This window comes from Phacochoerus africanus, chromosome 4 (genome assembly GCF_016906955.1).
Source record: "Phacochoerus africanus isolate WHEZ1 chromosome 4, ROS_Pafr_v1, whole genome shotgun sequence".
In the NCBI taxonomy this organism is placed as follows: domain Eukaryota; kingdom Metazoa; phylum Chordata; class Mammalia; order Artiodactyla; family Suidae; genus Phacochoerus; species Phacochoerus africanus.
This window is the reverse complement of record NC_062547.1, coordinates 32,922,793-32,939,411: the sequence shown is the minus strand read 5'-3', so window position 1 is coordinate 32,939,411 and position 16,619 is coordinate 32,922,793. Positions and strand designations below refer to the sequence as shown.

The following is a 16,619-nucleotide window of genomic DNA, read 5'->3' as shown; positions in this document are numbered from 1 at the left end:
CTCTCCTATGAAAATCCCTTTACATATGAGGTGGTCTTGTTGATCACCAATATTATATTCCTGCTCATCCTGCTTGTCCTGATCCTGACCTCTTCCACATGCTTACCTTCTTCACTGTCCTGCACATGAGGTCACACAAAGAGAGAAACAAGGCTTAGTCACATACTTCTCTCACCTGAGAGTGAGGCCAGGACACTTCATCTCTGTGACTCCCAACATCCTCTGAACCCCAGAATGCAGAAGTAGTGGAGATTCTGTGTAAGCTCTTGTACAAGTAACCTCTAAAAGTTAAACACTATAGCTTTCAAGACAAACGTGCACCAGAACAGAGTGTTTTTCCTACCACTGCAATACAAAAATGATACTTTGGGACATAACACTGGCAAACTGAGAATTAAGGAAAGTAAGTAGCTATTCATTGATATTGTAATTGTTATAAATATGTGGCCTGAACAAGTCCCTCTTTTTGTATAAGAGAAATGGAGTTAAGCATGTTTTAAAATTCCATGAAGGAGGATATTTGAGAAATATTAGCATATTCCGAGTATGACTTTTTTGTCACCAGGTTTGATTAGGGATAAGAAAACCATATCTAATACTCAGGGACTGAATTGTTTCATAGTTAATAAATCAATTTATTTTGTCTTTAGGCTACAGTTTATCATGTTAACATAAAGATTAACATTAATCATCCTGTGGTGGATTAAAGATGGATGCAAATTCTTTATCACTCATTCCATAAAGAGATAAGTGTTTTTCTCTCCCTTTGAATTGGGCCCGCCTGTAACTGCTTCGACCAATAGGATATGGCACACACTTGGTGCTATGTCAGTTTTAGGCTTAGAGGACAGTCAGTTTCCATCTTGGTCTCTGGAAGAATTGCCATAGAACAAATATGACCCCCATACCCTCTGCAAGAGAAACCACGTGGAAAGGAAACATAGGAAAAGAAAGGAAGGTCCAGCTAATCCAGAGTAGCATATGAATAAAGTCACCTTGGACCCTCTAGACATCACAGCTACCAGCTGAATACCCAGTTGGTACCATATGAAATTGAAAAAATCACTAGCCAAACTTTTCTGAGATTATTGATCCACTATATAATATATTTTTTTCTATTTTAAGGCAAACATTTTTTAAAAAGGAAGTGAGGGAGAATAGGAAAAAAAAGGGGGGGCCTATCTTCAGCTGAATATTATTTCATCATATCTGGCCTAGACCGTTCACTTACTCTGTCCAAATTGAAAAATGTTATCGGGCAGAATTATTCAAAAATGCTATTGCCTGTGATACAATTGTCTAACAAGTTTGTCTTAGAAACATTTGTCTAGAGAGAGGTAGCTTTGACTTTACCTAGTGACCAGGACCCAATCTCTATAAAATTACAGGTTCATTTATAGAAGGCTAATAAATTGCAAATTTATTTTTGCTAATAGAGATTCAAGTGAATTCTGTTCAATAGAAAAAATAATTTCAAAAATTATGACCTTAATGGACCATAGAGCATCAGTTTTGAATTTAATTTAGCGATCTTCTTTCAGCATTCTGTCCTATATTGATTAAATGTGTCATTTTCCCTCTTCCTCCTTGGAAATAGATTTTCTATTCTCTTAATATGTTAAACGAATCTTTAAAAAGTAAAAATATTGCAATTTAAAAAATAAATGCTCTTGTCAGTGTTCTAAGACCTGCTCCTGTTCCCCCAACCTACATACACTTCCTTGACTTTCATGCAGAGTATGGATGCCATTATTGGGTTTATTTTATTATTTTCCAAAATAAAAACAGATTTTTTTGTTTATGCATGAATAAATTCAAAGTATAGTAAGTTTCAAAATGTCTCAAATTCTACCACTCAATGTAAAATGTAAAGCATTTTAAAAATAGATCTTTCTAGATATCTGTCTACAAAGGCAATATTATAAATGTTGCTGTGAAGTATATTTTATTCACGTAACATTTTGCTGACTTTTTTCTATGTAAGTGAGCATGGATATGCATCATTCATTATTTTAAAAATCTTCATAGGATGTTATTTGACATTATTACTGTATTAAACTCTTCTTTTGTGGATCAACATTTAGCTTCTTTCCAAGTTTTTGTTTTATAAATATGAAACACACTTGTGATGCATTTTTGTATGTTATATCAATTATCTTCTAGGGATAATTCTTTAGAAGTAGAAATTCTGGATCAAAATTTTGATACATATTGGAAAACTATTATCCAGGCATATTGTACCCCTTGACACATTCTCACCAGTAGAATATGAAAATGCCTCTTTTTTCATGTACTTGCCAACACTGTAGTTACTATAATTGATTTAGTTATTACCAGTCTTGTAGATTTAATGTTTTTTATTTGTTTCTGAATATCATTGCCTCTGATACTTACTTAAAAATATTTATTGGACATTTATTCATATTTCTTCAAAGATTCTATTTAAAATCTTGTATGTGTTTCTCTTTGGATATATGGATATTAAGGGCTCTTCTATATTATGAATATTTACTATGTGTCTGATATATATGTGTACATATACATCTGTATGTCTCTATCTACAACTGTATTAACCTGTGTTAAACTTATCTCTGCTCTCCTCTCCAATTTCTAATGTGAATTTTAGCACTGATTCTGCTGTTTTTGGCTAAATAGAGTCATCTTATTTGATTTAGTTTGGTTTTTAATATTCATGCTGTCAAATCTGTCACCTTTTCCTTTATGATTTTGAGCACTTATAGCATGTTTAGAAAGGTCACCACAGCTTGAAATTTTTTAAAATACCATTTTATTTTACTATTTGTATATATAATTTTTAATGAGAGAAAGTAAAAAATGAAGCATAACTCAGCTTTATATTTTCCAGATATTCATCATGAGTTCATTTTGTGCTCATTTATTTATAATGCCATCATTGTCATATTTTAAATTCCCATATATACTTAACTATACCATGATTTTCCTTTATACTTTTAAAATGAGAGTTATTTATAGATTAATCTAAAATTGTGTAATTTATATATTTTATAGCAAACTATTTTACTAAACTTTAATTTATTTCTAATAGGGAAGCAACTGAAAATTGTAATAAATAATTTGCTTCCTTATTTTCACTATTTACATTAGTTATTTATATTAGTTACTTATCTTTGATTGAGACCAGCATTTAAAGATAAATATTCAGAAATAGTCATGTTAAAGGGCAAACTGTCTTCCTCTTAAAAATAGTAATTTTTTTTTTAATGTCTTGTTTAGTTCAGCTGTTGGCATTTTCTGTTTTATTCATGGGTGATTGAATGAAATCAATCTTAGAGACCATCTTAAGTAATGAAGTTGTTATTGTTAATCAATAATATTACTTCAGTAGCCAAATGTAATGTCACCAATATCATATGCTCATGGATTAATGCATTGATGAGCATGGCCTTGTATTATGAACTGCAGTCAGATTGTTAGATAAGAATATGTAGATGAGTATATTTCCTATGTCTAATGTTGTGGGCACTTATGTGTAATACTCAGAGATTTTCTGGAGTTTCAGTAATTTAGAGTTGTTGACAATCTCTGTTGTATACTGAGTCTAGATTTGGTAGGAGTGAAAATTTGTAATAACAAATTAATTTATTCATCTGTTCATTTGCAGAGTGTAATGATACTATATTCCCAACTTGGACACTGTATTGTGGCCAAGAATATATTCTGTTCTGTTCCGAGTTTAATACCTCCAGGATACTGTACTGGTTTCTTGCTCAAATGCATTTGTGCATTCCAACTGGATCAGTGTCACAGCATGGATTGAGGAAGCCTCCAGCTGCATAATAAAATAGCCTTTTGAAAGTCTTTTTTATTTTTGAAAAAGCCCATGTTCTAGTAAAGCAAAAGAAATTTCTTGTATATCTCTGGGATTCATACAGAATCAAATTCAGGCTATGTTAATGCTTTATATATATCTTGGTAATTTTGTAAATATAATAGTACTTTAAAACTTGTGTACACAATCAATTGGATCAATCAGGATGAAGTTTTTAAATAACAAAGAATGTGATTAGTAGCACTGGGGAAATAGTGAAGGAGGCAGTTGTGAACAAAAACTTGGGGCACACAATTCTGTGGATCCATTTGTTTTATATTCCAATGAAAATATTTATGATCCAGAACACATAGTTTTCCTAAGGTGGACTAAGAGACACATCATATAGATTTGCAAGTGGAATGCCTTTTCTTTATGGAAAAAGAGCCTGCAAATTTTTCTTACAGTCCTACTGTTTTAAATCACAAGACTGGCTTGCCACCATTATAATTACCTAGTTTTAGTGTTATCCCACTTGACTTTCAAATCCCCAAGACTTCGCTCCACATCTGAACATAATAACTCAGACCAAGGCTTTGGAAACTTCCCACAGGAACAGTTCCCTCGATTCCCGTCTTCATCGGATAATATGACAGCTTTATCCCTCACTACATCCACTATTATTTTTCAGTTCTCATTATTATACCTTTAATTCTATCTTACCCATTTATTTCTAGTCCTTTACAATTTCTCTTCCCAGTTACAAACTATTATCTCTCCTTTATTATGATTTTCCCCCTAATCATCTTCTATTATCTCTTATTTTAGTACTTGGCTTTCCCTCTTTGATGTCTTTTAGTTTGAACTTCAGGTAATTTGACCCTTTTTGTTAATTCTTTGACTTATCATAGATCCATTATCTATTATTTTTTTCCATCTTTCATCTTTTTCTATATATTGAAATTCACACAATTGTATGGTTTAGCTGCAGCCGGCAGGGTGATGAGCTGTGGAGAGCTGTCAGGAGGTGAACAAACAGGCTTTTATGATAAAAGCTTGAAGTAGAGCATACATGAGGTTAAAAAAAGCATTTATTATAGGATTTAGAGAACTGAATGTGCATGACATGATTCTAAAAAGAGGAGAAAAAATACACTGAGTAGGTAATGACATCATGACAAGAGGAAAGCACTATTTATCTCATCAAAGCTTAGTGAACTTAAATTCTAAATCGCATAAAGTATGCGTTTCGAAATAGTTTGTGGAAGGTTAGATCAGAAAATCCACATTTGAAGTCTGTATGCACACGCCAAAAGCACCTGGTGTTGGAAATAGCACCTGACCTGGGAGGCAGGAGATTTCACTACTTGTGTAACCTTTTTCTTTTTGACTTTTATTTTTTCCTTTATAAAATGGAATTAATAGATCTTATTGCAATCGTTACAGATCCTAAAATCTTATACTCCTATCATACCTTATGTGTGGCAAGGTCTGGAAGAAACATTAAAAGCTTTCTATTCATATTTTTTTTTAGCTGTTATGATTTTTAAAGTTATTTATTTATTTTATAGTCTATTTGTATGTTCTTGAATTGAGGTAGATTCAGATGCAACTCTGCTACCCTTGACTACTACCCTTAACCACCTGAGTTTTCATGTATTAAAAAAGGATTTTAGTACGTGAAATGCTGCATTTAATCAAAACTCATGGGCTATAAAACAAGTTATTTAAAAAACACCTTAACTCAAAGGTGTTCAATGCAGTATCTCCTTAAAATAAGGACATTTTTGAAATGATGTAAATATCCAGTAGTAAGGAAATGGTTAAATGAACTGCCATGAAGCATGTTTGAGAAGAGCTGTAACATAAAAATATTTTATTTTTATGTAAAAAGCATGTTTCAACATTTATAAATAACAGCTCTTAATGGTCTTTAAATGCTTAGAAAGAAAACAAATAGAAAGGTATAAATAAAAATATTGTGTTTTGGTAATCTAGATGAATTTGGGTACTTCTATATCTAAATTTTCTGTTTTAAGATTGTTAATTTTTAATGGAAGTGTAACATTAAATAAATCTAGTATAACTTTTTTTGGAGATTCTCTACATTCCTTCTATGGGGCATAATTAAGTTTCTGAAAACCAAATGCCATGTCATAAGTGATATTTGAGAGCTGTAAATATGAAACCCTAATTAAATCAAACCAAACCAAATCTAAAAAAGGCATACTTCACCTATCTAAGGGATTATGCGTATTACCCTGAATTTTGGCTTTTAGCGTCTTATTGTTTGTTGCATGATATAAGAAACAGTGAAGTAATAGGCTTTTGTTGACCTGCAATTTTATTTGCCTAATTATGTGTTCACTCTGGAGCCTGGTACTTAGCAGTGATGTCTTGCATTTCCCCCTATGTTTCCCATGATATGTTGCTAAATCTACTTCTCAGCCAGAGCAAATTGTTTATTTACTGAAGTGCTTTTGTGAGCAGAGTGTGCTGTCTTTCCTGGACTTGTTGCTTGCTCAGGTTAGACTTGGATGCGTCTTGTTTGCAATGTCTTTTTCTGAAAAACTGATCATTAAATGTAGTAATGTAGGAAAAACTAGTTGGGAGGTGAGGAAGAAAAGAGAAAGCCTGCACTACTGTTACTCCAAGTGACATAGAAACACGGGAAATGAAATTTCAGGGATTTTTTTTTTTTTTGGTTACCTTATTTACTCTGATGCTAACCAAAGTTATGGTTACCTTGGCAACCTTCTAAGCTACTGAACATCTAGGTAGGGAACACAGCAGTTACTTCACCCTCTTGTACTCTGCCATGGAGTCAGGGAAAAATGAACTCATGTTAAGTATAGGATCATATGCTCTATGCTTTTTATAGACAGCTTTACAATAGCATAATTTCTGCAGTCACATCATTTTCTCATGTCATTATTTCTTCTTCCTTTTTATTTCCTGAAATGACACAACTCAAAAGAAGCAACACATTAGAAGCAGGAGAAATTTTCTTAAGAGCAAAGTAGAAAGCACAGATTAATTGAAATGATATGAGAAGCGTTTCAAACTCTTCTGCAAAGTAAAAATCGGGTTCACTGTATTTAAAAATCCCTAGAAGGAGTTTCCTCATCACATTTCTATTTTCAGCTCATTGACTGCTAGGGATGTGAAAATATACTGGATGAGAGAAACAGCTGAGGTTTTAAAATCGCCCCCACTATGAGTTTGAATATCTATAGAGTTGAGAGCTGTTGCTCAAAGCACCATGCCTTCCTGCCAGCCTCTCCTGATGTGTAAAATGAAGATGCTACCCCATGTCGTAGAGAAGCTTTCTGCTCCAGGTGTGGCCTCAGGCCCGTCTGCATCAGCATTGCATGGGAGCTTATTGAGATCAGCTTTGTGTGCACAGCCCACCCCAAGTTGTCTCATTCCCCAGACCTTCTGAATCAGTCCTCATCATAACAAGGTCCCCAGGTGATTTGAGATGCACAGTATCACTTGAGAGGTGGTGGTGGAGATCCTAACACCACGTCTTGGCTCATGGCAGATGCTTAAAAACTAGCCATCCTGTTCTCCTTCCATGTAGCAGAACTTTACCCTTGCTTCTAAATAGAGAGACTGAATTTTCAAGGCTACACAAAAACCCAAATGGGTCCCCTTTAACTCCCTGTCATTGTGGATTTTTCACAGGGTTGATGTTCTGTTCCTCTGTACAGTTTAACACTTTAATCTAGCATTAAACCCAAGATGTGCTTAATTAGTAAAATTATATGCGTCATTACCTAATCCAAATACTTAGCTTTTGGAGGTATTTATAACACATTAAATTCCAATCTAAACACTAGAAGCCTAAGTTAACATAGGTATGCTGAAATCACAATTAAATATTTGAAAAGTGAGTTGAAAAATGAGGTCTTTAGGTAAATTCTTAATTTTTATGCCGTCTGGAATGTTTGAGGGCTTTGAGTCACATTTCATTCCTGTCTTTGATCCTCTCTAACAAGTTACTTGCTTCCATTTATAAAAATGTTGTAGAAATAATGTGAACTACCTAACCCAGAGTCAGTGAGTGTAATTACATTCGCTCCTCTGTTATTATGTTTAGAAATTATTTTTAGAAGGACAGGCACCAGCATGGACCCACAATCAAGTCTGTGAAGAGTTCTTCAATACCTAAAAATTATATAATCTATCATTCATCACCATTCACCATGAGAATTAGGAAAAAGTTTGCATTATTGGATAAATAAATACAGTCAGATTACTATTACATCCAGTGATTCAAACAAATCATTTAACAAACTGTTCCCAAGTAGAGATCCTCAGAGACCAACTTTAATGAAAACTGAAGACGCCTCTCTAATTTGCAATCATGTGGCCTAAAATTTTATTTTCATAAACAGTTTAAAGTACTCTTCTGCCAGGCTGGTCTCATCTCAGTGATAGTTGGATCCTCTTGCACCTGGTTAATGCTGCTGACAAGCCATCACCTCCCTCGTCTCCATATCCCACTGTGTGCGGGAGTATCATCCAGACCAAAAGATGTTGGTAGATATTGCATATTTTAGGTTCCCACAGAAAAAGATGAGCCAGACTATGTCAGAGATGTCCTGATCCCAACAATCTTTTCTTCTTTCTTATAAGATACTCAGTAATTGAGAAACGTTTCAAGTGCAAACTTGAACCAACAAAAATTCTCTCACATTCCAGATTAGTAGCGCACATATTAACAAACATTTTTTTGGCCATGCCCTCAACATGCCGAAGTTCCAGGGCCAGGGATGGAACCCACACCTCAGTAGCGACCTCAGCCACAGCAGTGACAGTGTTGGATCCTTAATCCCCTGAACCACCAGGGGACTCCTTGACAAATTTTTAAGTTAGAAAAAGTGGCAGTCATTTTCCTCACCAAGAAATGACAAATATATAGTAGAACCCCCTCCAGCATTTCTTTCCTTGGAAATCACTGCGTTGAGTTTGGGGATACACATTCTAGCCCTACCCCACTGAGTCTTGTAGACTTGACTGGGTCATTTAGTTGCAGCCTATTTTCTGGGGAGCAGGGATTCTGTCTTATTCACTGATGCATCTCAGTGCCTCGAAGGGTAACTACCCTACATATTGAATAGACAAATCTATTGAACCTGCTCTGTCAGTCTCCTCACAGGGAGGGCTAAGAGCAGAGCTTTCCAGCTGGAGTGCCCTGCCATGTAAATAGCCCCAGTTGGTTATAGGTCTGCTGAAATACTGTTCCCCTCAGCCTGGGGGCAGCAGAGCAGGGCCTGGGGCAGCTGGAGCTCTGGGATTAATCTCCTAGCAACTTCTTCCATTAGTTCAGTGGCTCCACAAAATAAAGTATTGTCATTTTCTATGTGTGCCATGGCACCAAAAATATTGGAAAGCCCTTCTTCAGAGCAAGTGTGATAAACACACAGTGTCTACAAGAACCAGGCAGGTAATTTGAATCAATCAAGCCTGGTATAAGTACCTGCTGGCTGATGGTTTGAGCCCTGGTTTTAGAAGGCAAATATAATGAACATGAAAATGTTATGTCAAATTGAAATTGATCACAGAAACTTAAATCCTGAAGGCATCAAGCACAAATGTATGCTATAGAAAGTGAACACCTTCATGGAATTATTAAAAATTTTCTTATTTGAGTTGCACACATATCTGACACTGAACCATACGGCATTAGAATTCCATATTTCTGCCTGTCAGTTTTATCCCCTAATCTTTCACCCTTTTTGTTCCTTAGCTTTTTTTCAGTGCTTACTTTACCTTTTCTATTACCAATTAGAGTTCATTTCTCCCCCTTCTGTTTCAATCCTGTAGATATAAATGCACATATAGACTTGTGTCATAATTTTTATTTTGTGACCTCATTGTGTGGTTTTAGTTCAAGATACCACAACTCCCATTTCCTGTCTTTTGTGTAAGTGCCTAGAAAGCACCAGGCATTATACTAAAGTCTGAGGGAAAAGATCAATATGACGTGATCTGTGTCATGAGAACCTCCTATTCTAGCAGATGGAATTTATATGATAAATATTTAATAAAAATAATAATACATTTTAATTGAGCACTATTGTGTACTCAGAAGTTATTCTAAGCAATTTGCATTCCCTATCTCATTTAGTCCTGATGAAATGCATGTTTAGGCCCTATTTGCTACTCTAAATTTTATGAAAGCTGTTGTAGGGATGCTAGGATGCTAAGACAGTATTTTCCAAGATGCTGGACAGTCTTACTACATTTTCTTTATATGTTTATACTATATGTACTCAACTACCCTTCTGTTCCTGGTCTTCTTCTTATTCCAAACCCATAGGTACTTTACTTACATAGCCATAACCTGTGATATGTAAGGGTTTATTATGGTCTGGATATGGCATGTTTCCATATTTCAAGGATATCAGAGAATTTCAGGAAATGCATGTGTATATGTATGTGTTTATGCATATTTATAAACATAAACTGTAATTTATTAAGAGCTATCTATGAACAAAGAATTCTCTGTCAGGCATCTCCACTACTTGCAAAAGTCCTGTGAGGTAAGAATAATAATCTCTATTTAAAAAATGAGGCTAAAAAGGAATAGGCAGTTTGTCCAAGTTCATATAAATAGTACTAGATCTTAGATTCATATTCATATTTGACTTTAAAATCTAGATGTAGCCATTGGTTCTCTCTTACTTAAAGTAATTTTGTCCAACCATTCATCACAGACAGCTTCCCTGGCAAGTGGTGAAATAGCTTATGCCTTCAAAATGGAAATGACAGGGTTCCTGTTTCATCTAAAGATATCTTGGACCTCTCTGGGCTTTGAAAGTTAAAATATAATAACATTGGCATCTTCTTAAAAATTAAATCTTTGTTCCAATGAGGATAGTTCAAATTCTGTTCCTTGAACTATGTAGACATTGCTTACTTTTTGTTTTTTTCTTTTTTCTTTCTTTTTTTTTTTTTTAAAGCAATCTGTTTGTCTTTTCTGAACTTTGATTTTTTGTAGAATAACAGCCTCTGGTTCTTCATCTGATTTTCATAGTGCAGAGTTTCAATTCTCTTCCCTTCCCTTGTTCCTCTCAGAACATGTCCAGAGCTAATACATCAAGTGTGATGTGCTCAACCAGCTCTTCATCCTCTTTCTTCTAGTAACAGTTTCTGCTTTGCCCCACACCCTCTGCAGCTACTGGCCATGACAGTGATCTTATGATGAAATCATGGCCAATAATATCACTCTATCTCTCTGCCAACAGTGATTGGGACAGAGGTTTCCACATGATTATAGCATGGCCATATAGAATTTTTCTCAGGGATTGGTATCTGAGTAATGGGCCAAAAAAGCTTTCTCTTGCCACTGGAACAGATAAGCCAAGACTCTTGATGGTTATAGTCCCTGCCAGTAGTGAAGGCCTATATGAAATAGGAGAGAATAAGACCAACATGCAAAATGAGGCAGCAATAAGCAGAGATGATAAACTGGCTCTGAGACTCCATTTTCCATTCCTCAAGGCAGGGTTCCAGCAGTTTTTTGTCCAAGTTTGTAGGTTACCTGAGAGTGCTTCTCAGCTCTATAAGCCAAACAATTTCTTTCTTGCATATGGAGTTTCTGACATTAAAAAGGGGAGAAATCCTGATAGAGGCTCCCTGTATTAAGAGGTAGAGTTTGGAACTGAAAATACTGAAAATGCAAGCAAGCCCCATCTCCCTTTCTTCAGAGGGTCTTATCCTACAATACGACCTATGAATCTTTTCATGTCTTAGTAGTCATGTCAACAGTACTGACAATGAGCTTGTTAACAAAATATCTATGAATTTCACATTAAATTTGATGTACGAATGAGTTTAGATTCTTTTAGAGCCTGATTCTGTAATCTAACATTTTTGTTCTTTCTCTAGATTCATGTAATTTGCATATTTGCAAAGCTTGAACTTCCTGACTGTAGCTTGGTGACTTTGGGCAATCTTTGAATTTTAGGTAATGTAAATTTTGAAATATTTAAAAATTTAAAAAATTTTGTAAATATCTATCTCTTTGGTTATTGTGAGGATTAAATTTATGTCAAGTGATAGGCACAATGCCTAAGGTATAATGCTCAAATGTGGTAGCTGTTTTTTTTTTAAAGAAAGAAAAAGATATTTGTAAAACAATGGAAAATTGTGCTCTAATATTTAATCAGTCCAATAACCAGGATCTTTGATATGGTTGTTTAGGAGTTCATGAATCTATTTCACTGTACAATTATCCAGGCTAAGTTTCTCTTATGGCTGTGCCAAATGCCTTGCTTAATCCAGCCGAACATAATCCACTTTTTAGAATTCTTGTCCAAAGGAGGATGGAGCCAGTCTGACCTGACTCATCCTTTGTAAACTCATCCTGGCTCCTGCTGATCTCCACTTCTATTTCTGAATATTCCCAAACCATTTCCTTTTCTTTTTTTCTTCTCTCTCTCTCTCTTTTTTTTTTTTTATTTTTGGCTGTCTACAGTGTTCTTTATTGATGCTGTATGACAGGGTTGGGCTCCCTAATCTCTTCTCCTTTTCTTCAGCAGTCTTGGATGGAAACTGGTGAGAAAGGAAGATGCTTAGTATGTTGGGGGATTAAGTTGGGGCAAGGGCTCCTCAGCAGCTAAGGACATCTTTTCTTCCTTCTGTCATTTTCACTGAGGCTGATGGTCCAGGGAGCTTCTATTTCTTGGAAGCTCTGTTGGTCATAAGGCCCACCATTGCGTTGCTGTAGCCAAACTCATTGTCACAGCAGGAAATGAACCTGAAAAAGTAGTCACTGAGGGCAATGCCAGCTCCAGCATCAAAAGTGAAAGGGAGAGCATCACTATTAATGTCATGGGACAGAGTGTGGTCCTCAGGGACACCCAGGATGCCCTTTGGAGGGTCTTCCAATGCCTGCTTCACCACCTTTTCAATGTTACCAAATTTGGCAATTTTCTCCAAACCACAGGTCAGATCCTTGACTAACTCTGGAGCTGGGACCTGGGAAGCCATACTAGTGAGCTGCCAATCCAGCTCATAGGTGACCTTGCCCACAGCCTTGGCAGTGTCATAGAAGCAGGGATGAGCTTCTGGGCAGCCCCACAGCCATTAGGCCACAGCTCCCTAGGGGAACCATCTGTGATCTTCTAGGTGGCAGTGATGGCATAGACTGTGGTCCTGAGTACCATGCCAAAGTTGTCATGGATGACCTTGGCCAGAGGGGCCAAGTAGGTGGCAGTGGAAGAAGCATTACTAACAATCTGGAGGGTATTGTCGTACTTCTCATGATTTATGCCCAAACATGGGGGCCTCAGCAGAAGGGGCAGAGATGATGATGACCCTTTCTGCTCCATCTTTCCAGGGAGCTTCAACCTTCTCCAAGTTGGTGAGGCATCAGCCTCACCTGATTTTATGAGGATGGGATATTGCTCCTGGAGCAATGGAGATGGCCCTTACATTGACAATAGGCTACCCATTTCTCAGCCTTGATTGTAGCATAAATTGCTAAGAGTGGAATCATACAGGGACATGTAGACCATGTAGTTGGGGTCAGTGAAGAGATGGGGCCATGGTTGTGACAGTATCCACTTTGCCAGAGTTAAAATCATCCTGGGTGACTGGGCATCTAATATGGCCAAATCCATTTACTGTTACTTTCACAACTGTGTCTCAGAATGAGGCTGGTACAGTACAAGAAGATGCAACTGTCGGTCAAAGAAGGAAAAGCACAGAGCCCCATTTCTTGAATCATTCTTAAATTGTGCTTAAGATTCACTTCAGGTTTCAGGATCTAAAGTTTATACCTACCTAATTACTGTCCATTTTAAGAAATAAAAACCACTATTGTTTTTCTGCAGCCTTGTGGCACCAAGCCCATTTCTCTATGATGGTTCAAGACTGCTGAAAACAGCACAGTGATTTCAACCATAAGATTTTAGTAGCCTGAAATATAGCCTCTTCTTACTCAGCCGGTACTTTGCTTTTAACTCATCCAACTACGCATAATGGGAAGTTCCTCTTACCAATAATGTTCATTAGGCGCTTTTTTTTAGTCTGAAGATCATTCTTAACACATAAAAATTAAGTATATATAAAAATATGTGAGTGTAATTTTATTAGTTCACAAAAAATATAATTAGGTGTCAAATTTTCAAGTTTACTTTATTACCCTTTCTCTGGAAATTTGTTTCTGTGCATCTGGGATTATACATGTTATTCCCTGCTTGTTTCTAATTTGTTTCATGAGTGAATCACTGGGCACTGCCTATACTTTCTTCTCATGTCAGACCTGCAATCCTCCATAATAGCAATCAGTCTCACAGGTTTATCTGTATATATTTTTTTCTTTCCCTTTCACATCGAATTTAATCATTTGATTATGCCAGATAGAGTTTAGACAAATATATTCTTCTTTGCTCTATAAGATTCACTCTGAGCTTGTTGAATGAGAGGCACTTATATTCATACAAATTAAGATGAAGTCAATTATTATAATAAGTCCCTGTTCACTAACCATTCCTAATTTATTAGTACTTCTTAAAAATCTTGGTTTTAGATTTTTTTCATGTTTTTTATAACTAAATCACAATTTTTGCCTTATGTAGCTTTAAATCAACAAGCCTATTAAGTAGAGTAGGGGAGAAACTTTGTCCATCTTTCTCTGTCTAGACTAGGTGCTTCAGACATCTGATTAAAGGAAGCATTTCATTGTATAGGAAATTTTATCAAGTTAAACACATATTAGAGAGATAGCTGGGAAAAAAATAAAATTACAACCCAACAAAACCATTTATTAAAGTTATAAGAAAGGATCTTGATGACTTTCTCCTGCATGTTAGACTGGTGCTTGTGCTTTTGTTCTTGTTTTATTTGTTTGTTTGTTTTTCTTTGCCATTGCGTGGAAGTTTAAATTTTTGATGCAGTCAACTAAAGCATTAAATACAAAGTATCAGTATGTCTGTCTACAATGCATATGCAAATTGGTTAGAAAGGAAAGAAAAAGAGACAAATGTTATCTAAGTGAACTTACCTTCTAAAGATCTGGGTCTAGTTTTTTGGGTGTAAGTGAATGAAACATCAACACTGGGAAAGATGGTACTTAGTTTATACTTCCCTTTCTTCGCAAATGTCTTTCACTGACTTCGTATTGATTTCTTTCATTTTTACCCTTGATAGTAAACAAATATTTTATTTAGCCCCATTTTCTGATTAAGGTACTCTGATTTCTTCTTAAGAAAGTACCACTTTCTCATTTTTTCAGTCTATGGGATCTGGATGAACACTGAAATAGAATGGCTTCCCTCTGCCTAAAGAGATTGGTAGAGGGATGTACCCTTAACACTTAGCCCAAGTTTGATTCCTTTGAAGCTAGTATTGGAGGATTCTGAATTAAGAAAAAAAGAAGAAAGAAAAGAAATGTTATTTTCATGCAATTATCATGAGACTGTAATGCAATTTGGAAGCTTTGACATCTGTTTTGCCAGTAAGAGGAAGTATGAAGTCTAAGAAGGAAGCCTACACAGAGCAAAGCATAGCTAAGAGATGAAAAGAGCAAGTCTTCGTCTTGATAAAGACTTTTGAACACCTGGATTCAGCTGTTCCTGAAGCCACTTATTTCTAAAATCTTGAGCTATATAATACATTAAAGTCCTATTTTTGTTTAAACTGATAGGGTCACAATTTCCTTGGTCCTTGTCTTGCTGTAACAAAGCATTGTAACAGCAGATGTCTTACATATTTTTAAAGTGAAAATACACTTTTGAGGGTGAAAGGGGAGAGCATGTGCCTGCATGCCAAAAAAGTGCTCTTTGACACCTGTTTGTCTCCTTTGCCTCTTTTCCTTAGCCTCATTCTCACATCATATTCATTTTTAAAAATTTTATTATTTTATGCCCTGTGTCCTGAAAAATGATTGGCGTGATAGGAAGCAGTCTTCCTCAAGAAAGGAACTTTCTACTCTCCTAGCCTTTAGTTCATTACATACCTCCTCAAAGTTATTTACCTGATTTACATGTCCTTTCTTAGATATATGTGAAATCCAGTCATTTTACTCTAACCTTTAAACTTCATGTAAAGACAAAGACCTTGTTACTGAGAAGAATATTAAAATCAACTTCTCTGTTATGAATGAGAAGGACCTTAGAAGTTCAATGTCTTAAATATGGAGAATTGACTTCCTCACCTGCTAAAACTTCAGCATCAGTATTTAAAATTTGTTGTTCATTCAAAATTAAATTTTAGAATACTAAGAGTATTATAATTAATTCATATATTTTTAAAAATTTAAATCTTATTTATCCAATTTTTAATTATCCTTAATAGCATAAAAGGGTCTCTATTTTTTTTAAAAAAATTCACTAATTCTCTTTTTTGAAACAAAAACATCAGGATATATCTTTCTTTTTTGTCTTTTTCCCTTTTCTTGAGCCGCTCCCACGGCATATGGAGGTTCCCAGGCTAGGGGTCGAATCCGAGCTGTAGCCACTGGCCTACGCCAGAGCCACAGCAACGCAGGATCCGAGCCACGTCTGCAACCCACACCACAGCTCATGGCAACGCCAGGATCGTTAACCCACTGAGCAAGGGCAGGGACTGAACCCCACAACCTCATGGTTCCTAGTCGGATTCGTTAACCACTGCGCCACGACGGGAACTCCAGGATATTTCTACTTTTCTTGGCATTTATTCCTTCCCTCTTCCTCCCTTCCTCCTCTTTCTTCTGTGTCTGATTAGGTTCTTTCAAAGAGCCTTTTTTACATTTGAATTGCAGCACATTTCCTTTTAAAAATTAATGGTAAAATAGCAGTATTTTCCCTATTCATTTCTTTTAATTTTCTAT

At 35.7% G+C, this 16,619-nt stretch overlaps 1 pseudogene; it reads right to left on the bottom strand.

Annotated features, from left to right (window-relative positions):
- Positions 1-12,478: 12,478 nt before the first annotated feature.
- Positions 12,479-16,619, bottom strand: part of LOC125124504 (glyceraldehyde-3-phosphate dehydrogenase-like) — an 88,966-nt pseudogene continuing 84,825 nt past the window's right edge.